Source organism: Triticum aestivum, chromosome 2D (assembly GCF_018294505.1).
Source record: "Triticum aestivum cultivar Chinese Spring chromosome 2D, IWGSC CS RefSeq v2.1, whole genome shotgun sequence".
NCBI lineage: Eukaryota > Viridiplantae > Streptophyta > Magnoliopsida > Poales > Poaceae > Triticum > Triticum aestivum.
Window position 1 is genome coordinate 56,734,934 of NC_057799.1, and position 24,933 is coordinate 56,759,866.

Consider the following 24,933-nt stretch of genomic DNA (forward strand, 5'->3'; position numbering starts at 1 on the left):
ATACTTACGCTACTTTGCTGCATCACCCTTTCCTCTTCAAGGGAAAACCAACGCAGTGCTCAAGAGGTAGCATGGAACCCGTCAATTATTGGGTCGAGGACTAGTGCGGGTGGATTGCCCTGATTGGCGTTAACCGGACGATCCATGTGGTTGAAGGTGACCGGCCCTAGTTTATATTGTGGGATGAATGGATCCGTTAAGTCGGCATCCCTAAGGGTGCATATCTGGTCCGAATTGGGAACTTGGGTGGTATTTACCACATTCACCGATTGAGTATGCGGGGGAAATTTCTTTTGCCCTCCTGTGTTCGGTGATCTGGGCTCTTCGTCGCCGTCATCGCTTTGAGACCCCCCTTCTCCGTTTTTGGCGCCTGCCCTGCCGGCCTGTTTGAAGACCCAGCATTCTCTGTTGGTGTGGGTGGCTGGCGTTCCTGCGGTGCCATGAATTTGGCACTGGCGATCGAGTATGCGGTCCAGACTGGATGGGCCCGAATTGTTATTTTTGGGTGGCCCTTTCCGCTGACCGGACTTTGAGTCCCTAAACCCGGCATTAACTGACGTATTTTCGGCGTTTTCACCATATTTACGGCGCTTGTGTTTGTTGCGTCGTGGTTTGCCGTTGCTATCCCTAGCCTCTGATGTGCCAGGTTTGCTTGTTGTATTGTTACTACGAGCCAACCAGCTATCTTCGCCCGCGTAAAAGCGGGTCATAAGTGTCGTGAGGGCTGCCATGGATTTTGGCTTCTCTTGACCGAGGTGCCGGGCGAGCCACTCGTCACAGATGTTATGCTTAAATGCCGCTAAGGCCTCTGCATCCGAATAGTCGACAATTTGGTTCTTCTTAGTTAGGAACCGGGTCCAAAATTTCCTGGCCGATTCCCCTGGCTGCTGAGTTATATGACTTAAATCGTCAGCATCCGGCGGTCGCACATAAGTTCCCTGGAAATTGTCCTGGAATGCATCTGCAGGCTCTCCCAGCTTCCGATGGAGTTTGCCGACAAGCTATTGAGCCAATGCTGAGCTGGCCCTTTGAGTTTTAGCGGGAGATATTTGATGGCATGTAGATCATCCCCGTGGGCCATGTGAATGTCGAGGAAGAAGTCTTCTGTCCATACCGCGGGGTCTATAGTACCATCATATGATTCAATGTTTACGGGTTTAAAACCCTCTGGGAATTCATGATCCATTACTTCATCAGTGAAGCATAGGGGGTGTGCGGCGCCTCTGTGCCGGGCTATATCACGACGCAGTTCATATGAGTCTTGTCTGCTGTATTCGGCCGGGCCGGATTTGCTTTTAGTGTATCCGGCGTGACGGTCATCGTCCCGCGTTGGGGCGCGTCCCCATGATCTGTAGATCGATCTTGCATGTTTTGCTTTGTTTTCCAATGCGTCTTGCAGGTCCCGCGTGTTGCCCCGGGCCTTGGTATTTTTGTTGAAATGGCGGCGGGGTGCGGGTTGGACTTCGGGCTGATATGCCTCTCTGTCTCGGCCACGAGGTGGCTGGTCAGCCACATCATACGCTGGTGATGTAGGTTCCAATGCTTCCTCCTCGAGTTGGGGTAGCAACCTGCGCTTTGGGTAACTCTTGGTTGGGCGCTCGAGTTCGCATTCCTCGGCCGCCAGGACTTCGGTCCATCTATCAGCTAGAAGATCCTGATCAGCTCGAAGCTGTTGTTGCTTATTCTTCAGGCTGTTTGCTGTGGCCATAAGTCGGCGCTTGAAGCGCTCCTGCTCGACGGGATTCTCCGTCACGATAAATTCTTCGTCGCCGAGGCTTACCTCGTCTTCGGAGAGAGGCATGTAATTGTCATCCTCTGATTCTTCGTCTGTTGCCTGTTCCGGAGGGCTAGCTTCTTCATCCTCCCGCTCGAGGTCTGGCTGGAAGGGGTTGTCGTCGTCCTCGGCCCTATCCGCAGTGTTATTGTCTCTTGTGCCGGTATCACTGCTTTTGCTATGGCGGGACTTAGAGCGGCGCCGCTGACGTCGGTGCTTGGGTTGCTTCTTGGAGGGATTATACTCCGTTGTCTTATTGCCATTGCCTTCTTTGGGGGTGTCCACCATGTATATATCATATGATGAGGTGGCAGTCCAGTGCCCTGTGGGCGGTGGTTCCTGTTTGTCTCCTGCATCGTCGTCCATGCCGTCGATGTCTTCGAAGCCGAAATCGAGCATGTCGGTTAAATCGTCGACAGTGGCTACTAAGTGGGTGGTGGGTGGGCAGCGAATTTCTTTGTCGTCCGCATCCCATTCTAGCCGGACATAGTTCGGCCAGGAGTCTCCTGACAAGGAAAGAGACCTCAATGAGTTTAGCACGTCGCCCAGGGGTGAGTGCTGAAACATATCCGCGGAGGAGAACTCCATGATCGGTGCCCAATCAGATTCGATAGGCACGGACGCAGGCGGTCCGGAGCCCGTGGCCGGGGACGAATCCAAGTGTCCGGCGACACGGGACTCATAAGAGGTAAAGTCTGTATTGGGCTCTATCGCCATTGAGTGTGCGGCCTCCGTGGCGGGGTCCATCCACCCGTCCTCGGATGGCGCAATTTGTTCCGGATCGAGGGCCGGAGTAGTTGCAGGTGTGATCTCCCGAACACTGTTCGACGGCAGAGCTAAATCATGCTCGTCGTGATTGTGCGGCGCACCTGACATAGGCTCGAATCCGTCGAAGATCAAGTCTCCGCGGATGTCGGCAGTATAGTTCAAATTTCCGAACCTGACCTGATGGCCAGGGGCGTAGCTTTCGATCTGCTCCAGATGGCCAAGCGAGTTGGCCCGCAGTGCGAAGCCGCCGAATACGAAGATCTGTCCGGGGAGGAAAACCCGACCCTGGATCGCATCGTTGCCAATGATCGAAGGAGCCATATAGCTTTACGGTGACGGCACAGTGGAACTATCAATGAAAGCACCAATGTCGGTGTCAAAACCGGTGTATCTCGGGTAGGGGGTCCCGAACTGTGCGTCTAAGGTGAATGGTAACAGGAGGCGGGGGACACGATGTTTACCCAGGTTCGGGCCCTCTCGATGGAGGTAATTATACCCTACTTCCTGCTTGATTGATCTTGGTGATATGAGTATTACAAGAGTTGATCTACCACGAGATCGTAGAGGCTAAACCCTAGAAGCTAGCCTATGGTATGATTGTTGTTGTCCTACGGACTAAACCCTTCGGTTTATATAGATACCAGAGGGGGCTAGGGTTACACAGAGTCGGTTACATGGGAGGAGATCTACATATCCGTATTGCCAAGCTTGCCTTCCACGCCAAGGAGAGTCCCATCCGGACATGGGACGAAGTCTTCAATCTTGTATCTTCATAGTCCAACAGTCCGGCCAAAGGATATAGTCCGGCCATCCGAGGACCCCCTAATCCAGGACTCCCTCAGAGAGCCTTGGCAGTGAGGACTTCATAGTGCCTGAGGCACGCCCTCGAGCAGGAACGCTTTAAGCGCCAGCTCATAGCTACTGCAAGAAGCCTAAAGAAAAATTAGCAGCAGCTCCAAGCAGATCAAGACCTACTCATCGATAGATGGACCGATGTCCTAGCAGCCGAAGAATACGGCCTCAAGCGCCCAGCCAAGAGTTACCCGAAATGCAGACTGCGACCTCAATTCGATGAGGAGGCACCCGAGCACATATCTCCCTCGCGTAATGTGGAACGGCCACCATGTGGGCAAGACAGGGCGGCCGACCAGCCACCCCGCGGTCGGGATAAAGTGGCAACTCAGGCCGAACAGCAGCCTGCCCCACCGCCCCGTAAAAATAAGACGGAAAAGTTCGGGGTCACACGTACGACCTCTGGCAGACCCTAGACAGTAGAGCAGGACATACAAGATCGATCTACGGATCGCGTGGACATGCCTCGAGGCACGACGACGGCTACCTATTCGGACGTGACAAACCTAACCACGCCCGGGCCGAATGCCGCAGACGGACTCCATCAGAGCTACGCCGCGATGCGGCCGGATACAGAGGTGCCGCACACCCTCTCTGCTTCACAGATAAAGTACTGGATCACGAATTCCCCGAGGGATTCAAGCACGTCAATATCGAATCATACGACGGCACAACCGATCCTGCAGTATGGATCGAGGATTTTATTCTCCATATCCATATGGCTCGAGGAGATGACCACCACGCCATTAAATACCTCCCACTAAAACTCAAAGGGCTAGCTCGGCACTGTCTTAACAGCCTGCCTGAAAATTCTATCGGCAGCTGGGAGGACTTGGAAGAAGCCTTCTTGGACAACTTCCAAGGAACTTATGTCCGGCCACCAGATGCCGACGACTTAAGCCACATAGTTCAACAACCCGGAGAATCAGCCATAAAATTCTGGACAAGGTTCCTAACCAAAAAGAACCAGATCGTCGACTATCCGGATGCCGAAGCCCTAGCGGCCTTTAGGCATAGCATCCGGGACGAATGGCTCGCCCGCCACCTCGGCCAGGAAAAGCCGAGGTCCATGGCAGCCCTCACAGCACTTATGACCCGCTTCTGCGCGGGAGAGGATAGTTGGCTGGCTCGCAGTACAAACGCAGCCAACGAAACAAGCCCCTCTGAGGCCAAAAACAGCACCAGCAAGCTCCGGCACAACAGACACAAACGCCAAAGCAATGGCAATAACACCGATGACACTACAGTTCACGCCGGATTTAGTGGCTCCAAGTCCGGCCAGCGAAAGAAGCCCTATAAAAGGAGCAGCGGAGGACCATCCAGCTTGGACCGCATACTCGATCGTCCTTGCCATATACATGGCACCCCAGACAAACCGGCCAACCATACCAACAGAGATTGCCGGGTCTTTAAACAAGCCAGCCAGGTAAACAGCAGAAACGAGGAAAGGGAATCACAGAGCGAGGACGATGACGAGGAGCTCCGGCAGCCGAACACTGGGGGGCAAAAGAAATTTGCCCCTCAAGTCAAAACGGTGAACATGACATACGCTACACACATCCCCAAAAGGGAGCGCAAGCGTGCACTCAGGGACGTCTACGCGGTGGAGCCAGTCGCCCCTAAATTTAATCCATGGTCGTCATTCCCGATCACCTTTGATTCTCGAGATCATCCAACTAGTATCCGTCATGGCGGTTCGGCCGCATTGGTCCTCGACCCAATCACCGACGGATTTCACCTGACACGAGTCCTAATGGACGGTGGTAGCAGCCTCAACCTGCTCTATCAGGACACAATACGTAAAATGGGCATTAATCCCTCATGAATCAAGCCCACCAAGACTACCTTTAAAGGAGTCATTCCAGGCGTAGAAGCCCGTTGACACGTCTCCAACGTATCTATAATTTTTGATTGTTCCATGCTATATTATATTCTGTTTTGGACATTATTGGGCTTTATTATACACTTCTATATTATTTTTGGGACTAACCTATTAACCGGAGGCCCAGCCTAGAATTGCTATTTTTTTGCCTATTTCAGAGTTTCACAGAAAAAGAGTATCAAACGGAGTCCAAACGGAATGAAACCTTCGGGAACGTGATTTTTGGAACGAACGTGATCCAGAGGACTTCGACCCTACGCCAAGAAAGCAACCAGGAAGGCACGAGTTAGGGGGGCGCGCCTACCCCCCCAGGCACGCCCTCTACCCTCGTGGGGCCCATGTTGCTCCACCGACGTACTTCTTCCTCCTATATATACCTACGTACCCCCAAACTACCAGATACGGAGCCAAAAACCTAATTCCACCACCGCAACCTTCTGTACCCGTGAGATCCCATGTTGGGGCCTTTTCTGGAGCTCCGCTGGAGGGGGCATCGATCACGGAGGGCTTCTACATCAACACCATAGCCTCTCCGATGATGTGTGAGTAGTTTACCTCAGACATTCGAGTCCATAGTTATTAGCTAGATGGCTTCTTCTCTCTTTTTGGATCTCAATATAATGTTCTCCCCCTCTCTCGTGGAGATCTATTCGATGTAATCTTATTTTGTGGTGTGTTTGTTGAGACTGATGAATTGTGGGTTTATGATCAAGTTTATCTATGAACAATATTTGAATCTTCTCTGAATTCTTTTATGTATGATTGGTTATCTTTGCAAGTCTCTTCGAATTATCAGTTTGGTTTAGCCTACTAGATTGATCTTTCTTGCAATGGGGGAAGTGCTTAGCTTTGGGTTCAATCTTGCGGTGTCCTTCCCCAGTGATAGTAGGGGCAGCAAGGCACGTATTGTATTGTTGCAATCGAGGATAACAAGATGGGGTTTATATCATATTGCATGAGTTTATCCCTCTACATCATGTCATCTTACTTAAAGCATTACTCTGTTCTTTTGAACTTAATACTCTATATGCATGCTGGATAGCGGTCGATGTGTGGAGTAATAGTAGTAGATGCAGGCAGGAGTCGGTCTACTTGTCTCAGACGTGATGCCTATATACATGATCATACCTAGATGCAGGCAGGATAACTTGATTTGGCTATGTTATTTTGATAAGACATAATTCCTTGGTTAGCATGCTTGAAGTATTATTGTTTTTATGTCAACATTAAACTTTTATCTTGAATCATATTAAATCTGAACATTCATGCCACAATAAGAAGAATTACATTGAGATTATGCTAAGTAGCATTCCACATCAAAAATTCTGTTTTTATCGTTTACCTACTCGAGGACGAGCAGGAATTAAGCTTGGGGATGCTTGATACGTCTCCAACGTATCTATAATTTTTGATTGTTCCATGCTATATTATATTCTGTTTTGGACATTATTGGGCTTTATTATGCACTTTTATATTATTTTTGGGACTAACCTATTAACCGGAGCCCAGCCCAGAATTGCTGTTTTTTTGCCTATTTCAGAGTTTCGCAGAAAAAGAATATCAAACGGAGTCCAAACGGAATGAAACCTTCGGGAACGTGATTTTTGGAACGAACGTGATCCAGAGGACTTGGACCCTACGCCAAGAAAGCAACCAGGAAGGCACGAGGTAGGGGGGCACGCCTACCCCCCAGGCGCGCCCTCCACCCTCGTGGGGCCCATGTTGCTCCACCGACGTACTTCTTCCTCCTATATATACCTACGTACCCCCAAACTACCAGATACGGAGACAAAAACCTAATTCCACCGCCGCAACCTTCTGTACCCGTGAGATCCCATCTTGGGGCCTTTTCCGGAGCTCCGCCGGAGGGGGCATCGATCACGGAGGGCTTCTACATCAACACCATAGCCTCTCCGATGATGTGTGAGTAGTTTACCTCAGACCTTCAGGTCCATAGTTATTAGCTAGATGGCTTCTTCTCTCTTTTTGGATCTCAATACAAGTTCTCCCCCTCTCTCGTGGAGATCTATTCGATGTAATCTTCTTTTGCGGTGTGTTTGTTGAGAACGATGAATTGTGGGTTTATGATCAAGTTTATCTATGAACAATATTTGAATCTTCTCTGAATTCTTTTATGTATGATTGGTTATCTTTGCAAGTATCTTCGAATTATCAGTTTGGTTTGGCCTACTAGATTGATCTTTCTTGCAATGGGAGAAGTGCTTTGCTTTGGGTTCAATCTTGCGGTGTCCTTTCCCAGTGACAGTAGGGGCATCAAGGCACGTATTGTATTGTTGCCATCGAGGATAACAAGATGGGGTTTATATCATATTGCGTGAGTTTATCCCTCTACATCATGTCATCTTACTTAAAGCGTTACTCTGTTCTTTTGAACTTAATACTCTAGATGCATGTTGAATAGCGGTCGATGTGTGGAGTAATAGTAGTAGATGCAGGCAGGAGTCAGTCTACTTGTCTCGGACGTGATGCCTATATACATGATCATACCTAGATATTCTCATAACTATGCTCAATTCTGTCAATTGCTCAACAGTATTTTGTTTACCCACCGTAATACTTATGCTCTCGAGAGAAGCCACTAGTGAAACCTATGGCCCCCGGTTCTATTTTCCAACATATTAATTTTCCAACACATAGTTATTTTTATTGCCTTTTATTTTACTTTGCATCTTTATCATAAAAATACCAAAATATTATCTTATCATATCTATCAGATCTCACTTTCGTAAGTGACCGTGAAGGGATTGACAACCCCTTTATTGTGTTGGTTGCGAGGATTTTATTTGTTTGTGCAGGTGCGATGGACTCGTGCGTGGCCTCCTACTGGATTGATACCCTGGTTCTCAAAAACTGAGGGAAATACTTACGCTGCTTTACTCCATCACCCTTTCCTCTTCAAGGGAAAACTGACGCAGTGCTCAAGAGGTAGCACCCGTTGTACAGGCTCAATCACGCTGGAGGTGGTATTCGGTTCCCCGGATAACTTCCGAAGTGAAGAATTAATCTTCGATATCGTCCCCTTCCGCAGTGGCTACCACGCACTGCTCGGATGAACCGCGTTTGCTAGATTCAACGCAGTGCCACACTATGCTTATCTCAAGCTCAAGATGCCCGGTCCACGCGGCGTCATAACGGTCAATGGCTACACAGAACGCTCCCTCCGAACAGAGGAGCACACCGCCGCCCTAGCAGCAGAGGTACAGAGTGGCCTTGTCAAGCAGCATTATAATCCGGCTGCCGAGACCCTGGACATGATTAAGAGGGTCCGGACCACACTGCAACAGGACAGCTCGGCTCGTCACGAGCCGAATTAGCAATTTGGCCTCCGTCCCAGCCCCGATGAGGCAATGGCATTAATACCGCGCGTGCATAAACTACGCACTCAAAACCCCATGGGTATTGACGGAGGCATAACTCGTTCGCGATCCACAGCACGGCTCAACTGACCTTAGGATTCACACGCTTTTACTTTTTCTTTTTTACGGGTTTTCTTCTCTTTTCAAGGTCTATACGGACAACCCGCTTGCAGAACACACCAAGGAGGCAAGGAGCTCCGGCTTACAAGGGAATATCCAGGTGGTCTCTACTAAACGATTGCCATACTTGTTTTATATACCCGCACGTAGCTCGCCCTTGGTTGCGGCATGTTCAATAGCCTTAATTGCTTATCGCATTACTTGTACAAAGTACGCCTCGACGTACTAGTTACATCGCAATGGTAAATACACGGTAGCGTCAGCTTATTATTTCATTTTCCCGTCTCTTCACCTTGGTATTCATTACTCATTGCACACGTACACCATGGTACGCATGACTACGCCAGGGGCTTCATCACACCCCGCACTACGACAATAAAAGTCTGAACACTTTTATAGTATAGTTCGGCACCCGAACTTATAGCATTATATGCATCGGCTCTGAATCATGTCTTTGGTCAATAGTTGGATTGCCCGGCTCCTGTGCTTACTACCTTGCGTTCCGCTATATCGGCTAGGGTAGTAAAGGGAGAACTACTGCGATTGTGTCCCGGTTCTTCCGGCCGAGCACCTCAATAGAGAAAGCAGAAAACTGACTGTCATGATGCGGCGAGAGCCGGTCAGCTATTCGAGAGGTTCCAAATCGTTAGAGATTTTTTTCCGCTTCTTGCGAAGAATCGGTTCCTCCGATTAGGCGTATATAGCGCCCCTAGTTCGGCTTTACGAATACCAGGGGCTTCACCAACTTTCTTAATTGTCAAACTCCTATGGCTAAGTGAGGGCGGTAAAGGCCGTATAGTCTGATTGCCTTGTTCGTTGCGCTAAACACCTCCTTTAAGCACCAGAATGTGGAGTAAAGAGTGTTTAGATTTATCCCGAACACCCCCGTACTATCTACGTGGGGGCAGAAGCCGACGACTGGTCAACCCTCATATTTCATAAACGGCCGCACGGGATGTAAAATTTAAAATCGCAAGCATTATATTACATAACATAATTGCTCCATATTACAGGACAGGATAATACAAATGTTCTCACAGGAATATAACATCCTTCGAACACTGCTCCGCCACAAGGCGGGACCCCTCCAGTACACCATCAAAATAGAGCTCGGGTCGACGATGCTCCTTGCCCTCCGGCGGCCCCTCGGTCATCAGCTTCTTGGCATCCAGCTTTGCCCAATGCATCTTGACGCGGGCAAATGCCATATGTGCACCTTCAATACAGACCGACCGCCTCACGGCTTCGAGCCGCGGACAGGCACTCACAAGCCGCTTAACAAGTCCGAAGTAGCTGCTAGGTACAGGCTCATCAGGCCACAGCCGGACTATCAGGACCTTCATGGCTAGCTCCGCGGACCTGTGCAGCTCGACCAACTACTTCAGTTGGTCGCTAAAGGGCACCGGATGTTCGGGCCAAGATATTGAGACCAGAACAGCTTCTCCGTAGACATCCCTTCTTCGGGTCTATAATGCTAGACAGCATCTGATATGCTGCACGGCAGATCCATAAACACCCCTGGAAAACCCAAATTCGGATAAGTACAAGGACTGTTTCTTCTATATACTTGCTTTGCTTGGTGAAAGACTTACCCGCCGCAATCTCCTTGGCCGCCTGAATTTCCTGGAGGGTTTTCTGGGCTTTGGCTCGGGCATCCTGTACGCTCTGGCGAGCCTTCGCCAATTTGGACTCTTGCGCCTTACAATCGCGCTCCAAGGACTCGAGTTTCTCGACGGTGTCCTGGAGCTCTTGCTGGGCCTTGTTAACCAGGGCCTCGTGCTTCTCGCGCGCGTTGCATTCCTTGGCCGCTTTATCCTCGGCCTCAGCTAACGCCTTCTTGAGGGCTGCCACCTCGGTCGTGGCACCTAATAAAGTTTATGACACTTTAGTTCAGATGGACTATTCATTTTTTCTTGAAATGTACCCACAGGTTACTGCATACCTTGGCTATCCTCCAGCTGCTTCTTCACGAGGCCGAGCAACTCCTCGGCCCACTCCAGTTTCTGCTTTAGTACGGAAACCTCTGCAGCATGAGCAGTGGCCACCTGCAGCGATACCTGCTTATTCACATAGACAACTCATGTTAGACTCTTGCGATATTTATTCTTGATCCTCTGTTCGGCTTTTCTTCCCAAACACCAAACAGAGCATCAGGGCTACTGTCTATACTGTGATATTTTTTCCACAATCACATTACTTACCTCAAAGCCCGTTAGAAGGCTAGTGCAGGCTTCAGTCAGTCTGCTTTTGACAAACTGAACCTTCTCTATTACCGTGCCCATAATGACACGATGTTCGTCCACGATAGAGGCGCCTCGTAGCGCCTCCAGCAGATTATCCGGTGCCTCTGGTTGGAAAGAGGTCACCGGAGGAACATGCACATTCCCTTCTTGTGGGGAATGCCGTTCGCTGGACCCCGTAGCCGTGTAGATCACCGGAAGGGTGTCGGGCTGAGGTCCGAAGGGAACTCGGGCCCCGTCACCAGTCCCCATGGGGACTTTTTCCCCCATGTGTCCGGCGGCCGAGGAGTCATCCTGGGGTGTCACCCCGATGATCTACGGAAAGTCCCCACGGTCTGGGAAGGTCTTTTGGGACACTGCCTCGTCATCACCCTTGGGTGAGACGGAATGAGCAGGTGGCGGAGACATGCTAGCCATCTGCTTCGAGTCCAGCGAATCCTCTGTCGAGGATTGCGGGGAGCCATCGCGTATTGGACTGCAGTGACGAAGTTTAAAATATGTCAATATTACAAACCAGGAAGGCCAGACGTCTGCGGATTCTGGTACTTATGAAGCGGCCCGAGGCTTGGTCTGGCGAGGTCGTTCTGGACTGCTATCAACATCCCACACGGAGTTATCCGCGAGGGAGCCTTTAACCCTCTTAGGCGCTTTCGCCTCCAGATTTGTGGGGGCCGCTCTCTTCTTCCTCCCCACCTCAGGTGGGGAGTCGTTTTCTTGTCCCTCTTCGTCGTCGTCGTCGGCGGACGAAGAGGAAGTGTCTTCTTCGGACGTCACGTCCGGGGCGCCTTTTCGTCGAGGTCCCTTCTTGGCCCCGTTGGTCGCTTTCTTTGCCGTCTTCTCCGACACCTCATAAGGTGCCGGAAACAGCATGTTCGTCAGAAGTGGGAATTCTTGGTCTTCGGGTAGCGGAGCCGGACAGTTAATCTGCTCCGCTATCTCTATCCAGGCCTGAAAAAATTAATAGGAATGCTTAGACCTTTCCTTCAAAATATGCCAATAAAGGGTACACCTTGAAAACATGAAAGAACCTACCGAATTAGCCTGGCGTTTTAAGCTAAGCCCGCGATCCTCGGTCATGGGCGGTGGTGTCTCACCGGCCTTGAAGAGCACTTTCCAGATGTCTTCGTGCGTTGTGTCGAAGAACTCTAGTAACGTCTGGTGTTTGGCCGGATCAAACTCCCACAAATGGCAAGGCCGGCGTTGGCACGGTAGGATCCGGCGAAAAAGCATAACCTGGATCACGTTGACGAGCTTGATTTTCTTGGTCATCATGTTCCAGACGCATGTGTGGAGCCCAGTCAGCTCGTCCAAAGAACCCCAGGTCAGGCCCTTCTCTTGCTAGGAGGTGAGACGCATCGGAGCTCCAGATCGGAATTCAGGGGCCGCCGCCCAGTTGGTGTCGCGCGGCTCGGTGATGTAGAACCACCCCGATTGCCACCCCTTCACCGTCTCCACGAAGGAGCCTTCGGGCCAGACGACATTGGGCATCTTGCCCACCATGGCGCCTCCGCACTCTGCTTGTTGGCCGCTCACTACCTTCGGCTTCACATTGAAGGTCTTCAGCCATAGGCCGAAGTGAGGTGGGATGCGGAGAAAAGCCTCCCACACTATAATAAATGCCGAGATGTTGAGGATAGAGTTGGGGGCTAGATCATGGAAGTCCAGCCCGTAGTAAAACATCAGCCCACGGACGAATGGGTGTAGAGGGAATCCCAGTCCGCGGACGAATTGTGTGAGAAACACAACCCTCTCACAGGGCTCTGGGGTAGGGACGATCTGTCCCTTGGCCGGGAGCCGGTGAGCAATCTTCTTGGCCAGGTATCCTGCCTCCCGGAGCTCCTTGATGTCCTTCTTCTTGACGGAAGAGGCCATCCACTTGCCTCCAGCTCCAGACCCGGACATGGCTGGAGTGCTTTTTTGACGGAGAAAGCTAGAGCTTGGGCGCTGGAGCTCGAGAACGGATGGGCAGAGGAGAGGGAAAGGGCATAGGTGAAAAAAGGGAATCCTTACCCCCCTTATGAAGGCCACGAATATCAAGCGCCTCCCCACTCGCCCTAAAAGCTCGCCTATTCCCAGGGGCTGTGTAAACGGCACGGTTGGGTTACCCATTCCCGCATTGATGAGGATCCCACAATAAGGGGACACGATCTCTGCTTCGACAGGACGTGCCAATGGCAACCGCGTCTCGAAACGTGGGGTGGCAGATGAAAAACGGTTCGAAATTATGACCGGTCAGATGCAATATCGAGCTGCAAAAAAGCTGTCAGCGGATTAGACTCGTGCAAATATTATATTCTCTCTGCGGTTGTGTGTGGTATGCGTTATAGGTCCAGATACAATCATCGCATCCGAAGACTATCTTGGAGTTCGGAAAAAGGGAACCCGCCTTGCAATGCCGAAGACAAATCTGCACGCCGGACTCCTCGTCATTGAAGCCAGGTTCAGGGGCTACTGAGGGAGTCCTGGACTAAGGGGTCCTCGGGCGTCCGGCCTGTTACCCATTGGGCCGGACTAATGGGCTATGAAGACATGAAGGCCGAAGACTGTACCTGTGTCCGGATTGGACTCTACTTGGCGTGGAAGGCAAGCTTGGCGACCGATTATGAAGATTCCTTCTTATGTAACCGACTCTATGTAAACCCTAGATCCCCCCGGTGTCTATATAAACCGGAGGGCGTAGTCCGGATAGGCGGATACACATTACCATAGTCATACATGCTAGACTTCTAGGGTTTAGCCATTACGATCTCGTGGTACATCAACTCTTGTAATACTCATATTCATCAAGATCAATCAAGCAGGAAGTAGGGTATTACCTCCATAGAGAGGGCCCGAACATGGGTAAACATCGTGTCCCCCGTCTCCTGTTACCATCGATCCTAGACGCACAGTTCGGGACCCCCTACCCGAGATCCGCCGTTTTGACACCGACACTTGTGACAACCCATGGTGAAAATAGAAGATGAAAGCCTCATCAAGACGAGGGATACCAATTAAGATGGCAAAAGCGTCGTAGAGATAAGCATGAGGAAAATAATCTTCACCACACAAGAGTGCATCAAGATGCAACGAGATAAGATACACACTCAAGGCAAAAGCTTTCACGGAGCCACCAAAGAAAAAAAAACAAAAGAAAGACAAGGTGGACCTGAAAGAAAGGATATCATCTAGATATGCAACTTCTCTCAAGTGTATAAGATTCTAGGTAGACGAAATCATGATGATATATATCTACAAAGAAGGATGTACACCCGGAATAGTTACAACACGAAGGAACAAGATATCCAAAAGGAAGTCATAGATATACCAATAAGATATTTGCTTGGAAGCATAGCACATGGCAAGATATGGTCTTATTGTATATAGATGAATTCCTACCACACAACCATCAAAGACATCACAACTAGCAACATGAGATCATTGTTGAGATGCTTTGAGAAAGGAAACAAGTATCACAAGACGGAATGACTATCATGCCAAGATGCAACCTACAGAAGGTTGAATGCAAGAAAAGAATCCATGAATAGATACTTGTTACCGAGATATTATTGGAAGGATGTAGAAGAAACCAATTGAAGGTAATAGATAGTAGTTCATTGAGCATCCTAGCTTGACTCCAATAAGCACGTGATGACACCACCTTCCTTGTGAGTGAGCCGAGCATCCAATGCATCTCCAATTTTTCCTAGAACAACAACACAAACAAAATGGTACCCAAACTCATTGGGACCAAAGAGTTAGAAACACCAACAATACATAGGACAAACTCCACATAAATATGTGCATATAGATATGGAAATGAAATTCATGCACATCTCATCCAATTTGAGACTTGGTGGAGTTTCCCCTATATATTGGGTCAAAGAGAGTAAGCATGCCAAGGAAACTACATGAAGTTAATATGCATGCTCAAGACTTTCAAGAACCGATACCAAAATACAAGGAAATACCAAGTGAAAAGAATACCAAATGGAGAAATCATCACTTGGAAGATATCATTAAAAGATACATCAAGGAATGAGATATCCATTGGAACCCACAAAATGATATCAAACTCCGAAAAGAGAAGATGGTTCCAAACCAACCAAGCTCTCTACAAAGTTTCATGATGGCACAAGTACCAAAAAGAAACGGCTTGCCGTCCACCAACACACACTTAAAATGGATCACAAATTTAGTGTTTTATAGAAAATAGGATAGCTCTCCCACGAGTTGTGCATTATAGAGAATTTGCATTTGAATACAAAATGCACAAGGTAGGATCACCACGTTCACTATATCAAGGAAAACACTAGACAAGATCAAGAAAACAACAAGATCCTCAAGTGGCACGGAAGGCAAAGGGAGTTGACACAAACTTGGCAACAGATAAGGCAAATAAAAAGCAAACGCCAACGTGAAGATGATCAATAATTTCTACCACACATAAGTGAGTACCAATTGTGAAAAGATTTGGAAATAATTCCCAGTGGTAGATAGCAAGGATATCCGACATCAATTCTAGGTGACAATATCTCAAATGTACACATTTTCTAGGCTAGTAATATACACATAGCATATTACTCACCCATAATGTGATACCAATTAAAGATAAACAAGAGGAAAAATAACGATCCAACAGGAGATAATTAATGGACAATTTAGAATTTGAATTTCTCATGAGAAGACATACCACATAGCGACTAGATAATCTTGTAATATCAATACTAGATGGTATTACGCATGTACACACATTTATAGGATTGTGAGGTGTACAAAGCACATCACTCCCCCATAATGGGATATTCCATTAATCTCTCACAAGAGCCAACTAAGATACAAACAAGATGCATAAAGGCTCAACATACGACACACATGTACATGATGTGCAAACGAACACACACATACTTGATTACTCAAGATAAGCAATTGGAGGCACAACATATACAAACACATGCAAGGAACAAAACCAAAACATGCAGAGGGGCAAGTAACTTTCAATGTAAACACATGCAAGGACCACCTTTCTTGATTGCGTTGGCTCGATGAAGACTAGATGATTGCTCCCACATAGTCCACTATGGGTGAGCCACTCTTCGGCTCATCTTCACAAGTCCATTGTCACCACAATGGACGACAAGCTTCAAGCACTTGATCTCTTCGTGATGCATCACTTGAACTTGCACACCGCATCCTAACCCCACAAAGAACTCTCATGGAGACCATGGGTTAGTACACAAAGCGTAATTGACAATGCTTACCATTCCATGGGATCACTTGATCCCTCTCGGTACATCTTCTACGCTTTGTGTGTTGATCAACTTGATTCACTCTTTGACTTAGTCTTGATCAACCTCTCACAAGACCAATCTTTTCGGTAATTCCTTGAATAGCACCTTGGTTGACACAAACTCTCCTTGATACCAACACATGTACTCCAAGAAAATCCTATGGACAAAACCTTCAAATATAACTCAAGGCAACCATTAGTCCATAGAGATTGTCATCAGTTACCAAAACCAAACATGGGGGCACCGCATGTTCTTTCAGTCATCGACATACAGACAAAGAATAACTCCTTCCCCCCACCATGGCGATAGTACACACACTTGTCACCATCGTTTACTACAAAGCCGTCAGCAGTTAATGTTCTTTCGAACTTCTCATGCTACTCCTTAGGAGCTTGTTTAACACCATATAAAGACTTTAATAACTTGCACACCTTTCCTTCCTGACTAGGTACTACAAAACCATCTGGCTGATCCATGTAAATTTGCTCCTTCAACTCGCCATTGAGGAAAGCCGTCTTAACGTCCATTTGATGAACGAGAAGACCACGTGAGGTAGAAAGTGATAGAAGCACCCGAATTGTGGTCAGTCTAGCCATGGGTGAGTAAGTATCAAAAAAGTCTTCACCTTCTTTCTGGGTATAACCCTTAGCCACAAGCTGTGCCTTGTACTTTTCAATCGTACCATCAGGTATAGGCTTCTTCTTGAAAGCCCACTTACATCCTACAGGTTTCACCCATAAGGACGGTCAGTGATCTCCCAGGTTCCGTTAGCTAAGATGGAATCCATATCGCTACTAACAGCTTCCTTCCAGTAGTCAGCATCAGGAGATGCATAGACTTCTGAAATAGTCCTGGGTGTGTCATCCACAAGGTACACAATGAAATCAGCACCAAAGGACTTTGCAGTCCTCTGTCTCTTACTCCTCACAAGAGTTCCATTGTCATCCTCAATGGGATTCTCAACATGTTCCATCGCAATGGTGGGTTCATGAATTACAGCGAATTCCTCACTATATGTAGTAGGTATCTCCTGATTTGATGAACTCGACATATCCTTCATAGGAAATATGTCCTCAAAGAAAGTTGCATCATTCGACTCCATAATCGTACCAACATGCATGTCGGATACCTCAGATTTTATTATCAAAAATCTATAACCAATGCTATGAAAAGCATGGCCCAGAAGAACACAATCCACGGTTTTTGGTCCACGCTTGCGCTTCTTGAGAATTGGTATATTGACTTTCGCCAAACAACCCCAAGTACGTAGGCAAGAGAGTTTCAACCTTTTCCTTTCCCATTCCTCAAATCGAGTCATTGTCTTATGCTTTGTGGGAACTCGGTTTAGGACATGAGACACAGTCATTAGCGCCTCCCCCCACCATTCCTTGGAGAGACCCGATGTGTCTAACATGGTGTTAACCATATCAGTTAGAGTTTGGTTCTTTCTTTCGGCTATCCCATTTGATCGAGGTGAGTAGGGAGGCGTCCACTCATGGATTATACCATGTTCCGCACAAAACAAGTCAAATTCATTGGAAAAATACTCTCCACCACGATCAGACCTAAGCCGTTTAATTTTTCGATCAAGTTGGTTCTCTGCCTCAGCTTTATAGTTTTTGAAGAAAGTTAAAGCCTCGTCTTTGGATATCATAAGATACACATAACAATATCTAGTGGAGTCATCAATCAACGTCATGGAGTATCTCTTTCCACCTTTTGTCAATGATGACCCACAAGTATAGGGGATCTATCATAGTCCTTTCGATAAGTAAGAGTGTCGAACCCAACGAGGAGTAGAAGGAAATGACAAGCGGTTTTCAGTAAGGTATTCTCTGCAAGCACTGAAACTATCGGTTACAGATAGTTTTGTGACAAGTTAATTTGTAACGGGCAACAAGTAACAAAAGTAAACAAGGTGCAGCAAGGTGGGCCAATCCTTTTTGTAGCAAAGGACAAGCCTGGACAAACTCTTATATAGAGGAAAACGCTTCCGAGGACACATGGGAATTATCGTCAAGCTAGTTTTCATCGCGCTCATATGATTCGCGTTCGTTACTTTGATAATTTGATATGTGGGTGGACCGGTGCTTGGGTACTGCCCTGATACGTCTCTGTCGTATCTACTTTTCCAAACACTTTTGCCCTTGTTTTGGACTCTAACTTGCATGATTTGAATGGAACTAACCCGGACTGACGCTGTTCTCAGCAGACTTTCCATGGTGTTATTTATGTGCAGAAACAAAAGTTCTCGGAATGACCTGAAACTCCACGGAACATATTTTTGGAAAATATTAAAAATACTGGAAGAAGAATCCATGTCAGGGGGGGCTCCACCTGTCCACGAGGGTGGGGGGCACGCCTGCCCCCCTGGGCGCGCCCCCTGCCTCGTGGGCCCCCTGACGCTCCACCGACCTCAACTCCAACTCCATATATTCGTGTTCGGGAGAAAAATATCAGAGAGAAGGATTCATCGCGTTTTACGATACGGAGCCGCCGCCAAGCCCTAAAACCTCTCGGGAGGGCTGATCTGGAGTCCGTTTGGGGCTCCGGAGAGGGGAATCCGTCGCCATCGTCATCATCAACCATCCTCCATCACCAATTTCATGATGCTCACCGCCGTGTGTGAGTAATTCCATCGTAGGCTTGCTGGACGGTGATGGGTTGGATGAGATCTATCATGTAATCGAGTTAGTTTTGTTAGGGTTTGATCCCTAGTATCCACTATGTTCTGAGATTGATGTTGCTATGACTTTGCTATGCTTAATGCTTGTCACTAGGGCCCGAGTGCCATGATTTCAGATCTGAACCTATTATGTTTTCATGAATATATGTGAGTTCTTGATCCTATCTTGCAAGTCTATAGTCACCTACTATGTGTTATGATCCGGCAACCCCGAAGTGACAATAATCGGGACCACTCCCGGTGATGACCATAGTTTGAGTTCATGTATTCACTATGTGTTAATGCTTTGGTCCGGTACTCTATTAAAAGGAGGCGTTAATATCCCTTAGTTTCCGCTAGGACCCCGCTGCCACGGGAGGGTAGGACAAAAGATGTCATGCAAGTTCTTTTCCATAAGCACGTATGACTATATTCGGAATACATGCCTACATTACATTGATGAATTGGAGCTAGTTCTGTGTCACCCTATGTTATGACTGTTACATGATGAACCACATCCGGCATAATTCTCCATCACCGATCCAATGCCTATGAGCTTTTCATATATTGCTCTCCGCTTATTTACTTTTCCGTTGCTATTGTTACAATCACTACTGTTGGGTATATTACTACTGGGCGTAAACCGGCCAGGAGAGGCCGGGTTGACCACTTAATGGTTCACTGTACCTGAAGCCCATGAAAAGAAGGACAGTGACGCTTTATGAAGGCCCAGAGCGAGTTTAAGGCCTGTAGACATAAACCGTCATTAGTATGTAAACATGTCTTGTAAGATAGAAAGAACAGAGACTAAGCCGGACACGTTTATGAGCCGGCCTCGGGATTCTGTAAACCAACGGGCGTCAACCCATGTATATAAGGGGACGACCCGGCAGCGGTTTAAGGACAACAGATAACAACTCGAGACTTAGGCAAAGCGTATTCGCTCCCTGGTCATCGAAACCCAAGCAATCCCACAACAACTGGATCGTAGGCTTTTATCTTCACCGCAAGGGGCCGAACCAGTATAAACTCTCTGCGTCCCTTGTCTACTTTAACCCCTTTAAGCTAACCCGTAGCGATGGCTCCACGACTAAGTCCTCACACTAGGACATCTGCCGTGACAAATCCACGACAGTTGGCGCCCATCGTGGGGCTATCGCACGATGGTTTCAAGTTCTTAGAGGGCAGCTTCGAAGGACTCAAGGGCTACGCCGTGGGCCGGATGACCAAGAGTCGTCGTGGCAAGCTGCACATCAACGATGCAGGCTGGGGCCCCGAGGCCGGCTCAATCGAGTACGGGTACCGGGTCCCCTTTGGTGGCATACACGTCTTCATTGGCAAGATTGGCGAACCGGGCCCTGAGCCGGACATCTACACCGACCTCGTCGAAATAGCTCAGCGTGCGAGATCTGCCCGGGTTAAGCCTGTCATGAAGCGTGCCTTCGTGGGAGTCATCCACGGAGGGGAATCTGAGGATAGATCGGAATCTGGTGGTGAAACCGTCGTTTATTCCGGTGACGAATCATCAACCGGAGAGACCGAGTCGTTATATCAGTTGCAAGATGGCCGGATTGGTGGCTGTTCCAATGGCGACAGTATCCCGGACCCCTTTGATCTGCCAAACCGGGTTGCGATCTTCATGGCCGGTACGCAACCAGCTCTACACTCTTCGACCGCAGCAGCGATGATTTCCGGATCAGCAGCAGCGACAGCGGCCGGGGCAGGAGGCCCTGTGCGGCCGCCGGCTCTGGTTCTATCTGATTTATTTGACGCTTTGGCAACGCTGATGGCGGAGGTTAACCCGGCGGATCAAGATGCACATAATGCGAAAATCGCGAAGGTGAAGGATCAGATCACCCAGGCCAAAGCCGACTTGGCAGCTGAGGATACCAGGATGGCTGCGGAACGGGCCGCATTGGATGCACAGGCTTACCGGCATATGCTGGATCAGAGTGCGTCAAATGATGTCCTGAAGATGAGGTACCAATCTCGCTTGCCGCCGGTTTATGAGGCCAGGAACCTCTTTAACACCCTAGGGGCGGGGACCAGTAATCCGCCGATGGTAAACCGGGCGGAGTCACCTGGAGCGGGGGCGCCGGTTCAGCCAAGTTTGGTGGATCCGCCTCACCAGAATCACGTTTCGCCACAGCATGTCCCAACACCACCGGGTCAGTACTCTAACCCGATGGACAACATTGTCGCTGCCGCTTCACGGCTGGCGGCCCTTCCGATCGAAGGCTAGTCTCCGGTGGCACTCGAGACGCGACGGGCTAGGGAGCTTCTTCAGACAGCTTTGGTTCAGCAGCAGGCTTATTCATATAGTCGCGAGAGGATCCATTCTACTCCCTTCCCAAGCCGGAGCTACAGCAGGCGTATGGATGAACCGGCCGTATGAAGCAATGCGCGGAACCGTGATCCGCCCCATGGCCATAACCCGGCGGGCGGTGGTGGTGATGCTCAGGATGTGGTGGATCGCGCTAGAGCTCGTCGAGAGGCCGAGTTAGCAGCACAGCATGAGGCCCGCCAACTTACTCAGGTTCGTCCAACCACATCGGTGGAACCAGGGGTTACCTCTAGCTCTTTGGGAGTACCGTGTCTCGTCCGAGCGCTGCGCAACGTGCGCCTGCCCAAGGATTTCAAAGGACCACGAAAAGTGCCGGATTACACCGTCGATTTATCCCCCGAGTCATGGGTGGAAAGCTATGAGATGGCAATGGAGATGCTGGATGTGGACGATGCGGCGTGCGCTAAATACTTTACCATGATGTTGGAAGGAATGGCTCGAACTTGGTTGAAAAAATTACCAGCTAACTCCATTGGGTCATGGGCCGAGCTGAGGGCCCGGTTATCCAGAATTTCAAGGATACGTGCAAGCCGCCCATGTCAATTGTGGACCTAGCTGCCTGTGTCCAGGAGGAAGGAGAATCAACAACCCATTGGGTGCGCCGGGTTTTGGAGATTTTGTATTCATCGGACCGCATTAACGCTGACACAACAGTTTTAAGGTTGGAAGGCAATTGCCGATTTGCACCTCTGAAGCTGAAGTTGGGACAGCTCAAACGCCACTGCAATGATATGGGGACTCTCATGGCTGCTGTGGTGAAATATGCCGACTCTGATGGTACCAAGGACCCCGAGTCTGACAATGATAAGACAGGGAAGGGAAAGAAGAGCGGACATACCAAGGGGCAGCAGCACAACCCGGCGGGCCATGGAAACAACGGTAAGCGTAAAGAGGATAATAGCTTGGATTTTGTAGCTAATACCAACGCGCAGGACAAAGGCCAACGGCGTAAAGGTAAACCGCCCTAGCGCGGTGGAGGACCAAGTCCTAATCCGGACTGCCTGTCTTATCTGTTGAACCAGCCTTGCCCAAAGCACGGGACGAAGGAGAACCCGTCCACGCACCTCTGGAAAGATTGTTACATCATGCAAGAGTTCAAAAACTCTGATGTTTTTCGGTATGATCATGGACCGGGTGGCAGTTCAGGCCCCGGATCTCATGGGCCGGGTTACGGTGGAGGTAGTTCCGGTTCAGGCTTTCACGGCAACCAGAGTGGACAGGGTAATCAAGGCAATCAGGGCAACCAAGGTGGTTATAATAATCAGGGGAATCAGCAACAGCAGCAGCAGCAGTCGGGTTACCAGAGCAACCCGAAGAAGTTGAATAGCGGGCAGTATCATGTCTTCACCACTAGCCTGGACAAGCACGATCAGAAGCTTCATAAAAGGGCAGTGAATTCCGTTGAACCGGCGGTTCCCCGATACTTGCGCTGGTCTGAACAGCCTATTGTGTGGAGTCGAGAGGATCATCCGCCCCGGGTTGATAATCCGGGTCATCTGGCGTTGGTGGTGGCACCTCAGGTGGGAGGTTATAAGTTCACCAAAGTACTCATGGATGGAGGGAGTAGTATCAATATCCTTTATTATGAAACCTTCTGTCGCATGGGGTTAACAGATACAAATCTTAAACCGTCCAACACGGTCTTTCATGGTGTGGTACCTGGTAAATCGGCATATCGCGTTGGTAAGATAGCTCTGGAGGTTGCTTTTGGCGACGAGCATGATTCAAGATCAGAGAAGTTGACCTTTGAGGTGGTGAAAATCAAGAGCCCATATCATGCCCTGTTTGGACGACCGGCTTATGCTAAGTTTATGGCAAGGCCCTGTTATGTCTATCTGCAGCTCAAGATGCCGGGTCATAAGGGGACTATCACAGTGCACGGGAGTCGCAAGATCGCTTTGGAATGTGAAGAGGGCGATGAGGCATACGCTGAGTCGGTTTGTGCAACTGAGGAATTGAAGTTCTATAAGGATAATGTTGATCCGGCGGATATGACTTCTTTGAAAAAGACAACTACCGAGCATGAACCGGCCTTGATGTTTAAAACGGCTGATGAGACTAAGCTTGTTGATTTCGTTCCTGGCGATTCATCCAAGCAGTTTAGCATCAACGCTAACTTGGTCCAAAATAGGAAAGCGCGCTCATCGAGTTCATCCGTGAGAACCGGGACATCTTTGCATGGAAGCCTTCTGACATGCCAGGTGTACCGAGGGAACTCACTGAGCACACGTTTAATGTTGATCCCAAGTATAAACTAGTCAAGCAGTTTCTTCGCCGGTTCAATGAAGAAAGACGCAAGGCTATCGGTGAAGAAGTAGCCAGGCTCTTGGCGGCTGGATTTATCGTTGAAGTATTTCATCCTGAGTGGTTGGCTAAGCCGGTGCTGGTCCTTAAGAAGAACATCACTTGGCGTATGTGTGTGGACTACACAGATCTCAACAAAGCTTGTCCAGCAGATCCTTTTGCTCTCCCCCGTATTGATCAAATTATTGATGCTACGGCGGGTTGCGAGCGTTTAAGCTTTTTGGATGCATATTCTGGTTACCATCAGATCAAAATGGCAGTTAAGGACCAGGAGAAGACAGCCTTCATAACTCCCTTTGGAGCCTTCTGCTATGTGTCTATGCCCTTTGGGCTCAAGAGTGCCCAGGCGACTTGTCAACGGTGTGTGAAGAATTGTCTTCATAAACAGATCGGCCGCAATGTTCACGCCTATGTGGATGATATTGTGGTGAAATCTAGGAAGGAGGAGACACTGATTGATGACTTGAAGGAGACTTTTGATAACCTCCGGGTTTATAAAATGATGCTTAACCCGGCCAAGTGTGTCTTTGGTGTACCGGCAGGCAAGCTCTTGGGTTTTCTGGTGTCTAACAGGGGCATTGAAGCTAATCCGGAGAAAATCAAGGCTATAACTTCTTTGGCTAAACCGAAGTGCATTAATGATGTTCAGCGCCTGGCAGGCCGGATTGCCGCGTTGAGCCGGTTTATCAGTCGCCTTGGTGAGAAGGCCATTCCTTTATATCAGATGCTGAAAAAATGGATAACTTCGTCTAGAGTGACGCCGCCAATGAAGCGTTTGAGGACTTAAAGCGGCAGCTTGCTAATCCGCCGGTGCTTGCTGCTCCAGTTGTTAAAGAGCCGTTGTTGCTATATGTGGCAGCTAACGCCCGGGCTATTAGTCTGGCCATTGTAGTGGAGCGCAAGGAGGCCGGGAAGGAGTATCCGGTTCAGCGGACGGTTTATTATATCAGTGAGGTACTTATTGAGTCCAAGCAAAGGTACCCGCATTGGCAGAAACTGGTGTATGGAGTTTTCATGGCAAGCCGGAAGCTTAAGCAATATTTCCAAGGTCATCCTATCACGATGGTCAGCTCCGCTCCTTTGGGGGATATAATCCAGAACAGGGAAGCAACTGGCCGGATTGCTAAGTGGGCTATTGAGCTTGGGCCTCACGGATTAAAATATATGCCCCGGACGACGATCAAATCTCAGGCACTTGTGGATTTTCAATGATTGGACAGAACTACAAGCGCCAGAGGAGAAGCCGGATCATACTTATTGGACTATTAATTTTGATGGGTCCAGGCAATTGGGCGCCAGAGGAGAAGCCGGATCATACTTATTGTACTATTAATTTT